Genomic DNA, 2537 nt, shown 5'->3' on the forward strand with positions numbered 1-2537 from the left:
CACCTCTAGGGCGCTAGGATCCAGATGTGATGTGTGCTGCCATACCCAATTTCTCACAGTATTTAGTGAGTGTAATCTCAGCTTTTTGTATTCTAACATTTTCTTTAACCATTACATCTATTATGAAAAATCTCAGGTTATTCCAAATCCTTCTGTGTTGTGAACAATGCTGTGAAGAAACCATGCATGCTGGAATGTGACATACTTTCCCCATCATTGTGGAGTTATTATTACTTTAAATGGGTATACTTAGGTCTAATGTCAGGTACATCTGAAACTGGGCTTCAACAGGATAACAGAGAGCTCTTGCTTTTAGAACATTTGATTTGCAAAAATGTCTAAGACTGGTAATATGAAAAATACCTGATTTCCAGCGCTGGGTAGTCTGAATCAGCATCTAGATAATCAGTGCTTATCCATATGCCAATGATTTCCAAATGACCAGCGTGGAAAGCTATGTAATTCAGTCAAATAAATGAGCCATGTGACAGCTGAGGCAGGCTGGGTTTTAAGCAAATGTGTCCGATTGCTCATCGGACATGTTACTGCAGAATCCCCGCTCTTTGCCAGTTTTTAAAATAACGGCAAAGAAGATCATCCGAGTTGGTACAAAAAAATTGTTTGAACATCCTCCCTCTTCAAGATACAGTTATAAGAGCTAGATTGTTTTATGAACACTTCAATGAAAATGGAGGCTGGCACAGACGAGAGGCTAAAACAGACACAGATCCAGCCAGCCAGGGCCCCCTTGGGATGACATTTCAGAAAATTTACAAAATTGTGAACCAGGGTCACTTTGTTTCAATATTTAATTTGAAAAGTTATACTTGGAAGTGTAAGTCTTCCGGAGCTGTAGAGATGGCCCAGCCGTTACGACGATGCTGCTCTGGAAGGGGACTGGACTTCCTTCCTCAGCCCCGTGGTTTACAACCGTGTGCTTGATAGCTGCTCCAGCTCCAGGAGATTTGGTCCCCGTGGTCTCTACAGGCACCTGTGCTCCTGCTCGGTGCACACCCACACACAGACACAACTACACCTATAATTTAAAAATACAAATAAATCTTAAATCTCTTTTTCGCAAAGTAAGCAAGTGCCAGTGCTTATAGGTGCTAAGTTTAATATTGCAATTTAAAATAAATTTGCAATTATATTCTAAGCGTTGAGTTCTACTGTCTCCTATGGCGAATGTCTGGCTTATAACATCTACATAAGGGAAAACTTTCTGAGCTTGAAAATAAGAATGTAAGGAGTTCTGAGTTGAAAGGTGTGAGACACTGAGCTCAACACAGCACTCGTTAAAGAGGCACCTAGAAGAGTCTGATGGACAGACAGCCCACGGCACTGAGAGGAAGGCTGCCCCCGCATGCTTTGCTTCCATTTCCAGACTTGGACCTTATGCACATTTTTCCTGACAGTATTTTTTTTTAACTCAGTACTGAGTCTTTTAAGAACAACAAATAGGATCGCATCTGCTTTAAACTATGGTTTATCGGACTCCGTAAGGAAGAGGATTCTGAGATGCATTATTATAGCAATGAACCACAGAGCCACAAAGGAGAACCAGACACCCGCCAATGTCATTCCTCAAAACACCGCCATGGTGCGTATAAAAAGAGCAGGTTATCAGTGATGACATGCTTAAAGCGAGGCATAAAAGGAATGCTAAGGAAAGCTGGCAAGGGGAGAGAGGGAGGGGAGAGAGAGGGGTGGGGAGGGGGAGAGAGAACTTTCCCCTGATAATGCAGGACATCTGGTCACTTTAATGAAACATATGGAGCCTAAAGATTGGCTGAGTGCTCCTTCTGCTGTCTTATAGAAACTCTAGAACTCAGGAGACTACAGCTTCTTATTTTAAAGCAAACATGAAAAGGAGGATTCTTTTTATTTTTTTTTGTACTATAAATTTCATGGTAGATTGAAAGTGCAGGCCTGACTTCCTGGGCATGTCTACCATAGTTATATGCCCAGCGTTTATATTTCGTGACAGGCAGGAATGCCAGGTTATTAAGATATGGATCCTAATAACAGAACATCCTGGAGACCCTGAAAACAAAGGCGGTTAATGTAGATTCTCTAAGGACAGCCAGTATTCGGTGGAGTAGATAATAAGAACCAAAGAATGCAACTGTAAGAGTTTAGGAACCAATTGTTTACATCTTAAAATTAAGCCTAGAGTTAAGCCATCAATCTTTGTTACGATTTAAAGTCAAAACAAGATCGTAGGCGGACAAGGCGTGGAAAATTCCTTGACAGAGAGCTTAGGTACGACTGTAGAGACTATTGAATAATTACGGGACACCCATCCGTCCTACATTCAACAAACTTTTTGAAAAGACCCACCTGGAGACTCAGTGCACACCCTGGGGACATTCAGGCCTCTGCAGGATGCTCTTCAGTCTTCATTGCAGGTCTCTGAGGAAGGGATTCAAGACAGAGAAATGACTAAAGACTCCATTCAACCAAGGAACCCACTGTGTCTCACACCCCTTGCTAAACATCCCCATCTTACACACACACACACACACTCACACACACTC

At 42.1% G+C, this 2537-nt stretch overlaps 1 long non-coding RNA gene across 3 annotated transcripts in view; it reads right to left on the reverse strand.

Moving 5' to 3' along the window:
- Positions 1–791: 791 nt before the first annotated feature.
- Positions 792–2537, reverse strand: part of Gm36884 — a 2316-nt gene continuing 570 nt past the window's right edge. For all 3 annotated transcript variants that reach the window (XR_872154.1, XR_380916.2, XR_380915.2), the window contains exons 2-3: positions 2341–2412; positions 792–1036 (exon numbers count right to left, since the gene is read on the reverse strand). This is a non-coding gene — a long non-coding RNA (predicted gene, 36884). The remainder of the gene's footprint in view (positions 1037–2340; positions 2413–2537) is intronic.

The sequence above is a fragment of the Mus musculus genome, chromosome 10, assembly GCF_000001635.26.
Source record: "Mus musculus strain C57BL/6J chromosome 10, GRCm38.p6 C57BL/6J".
NCBI lineage: Eukaryota > Metazoa > Chordata > Mammalia > Rodentia > Muridae > Mus > Mus musculus.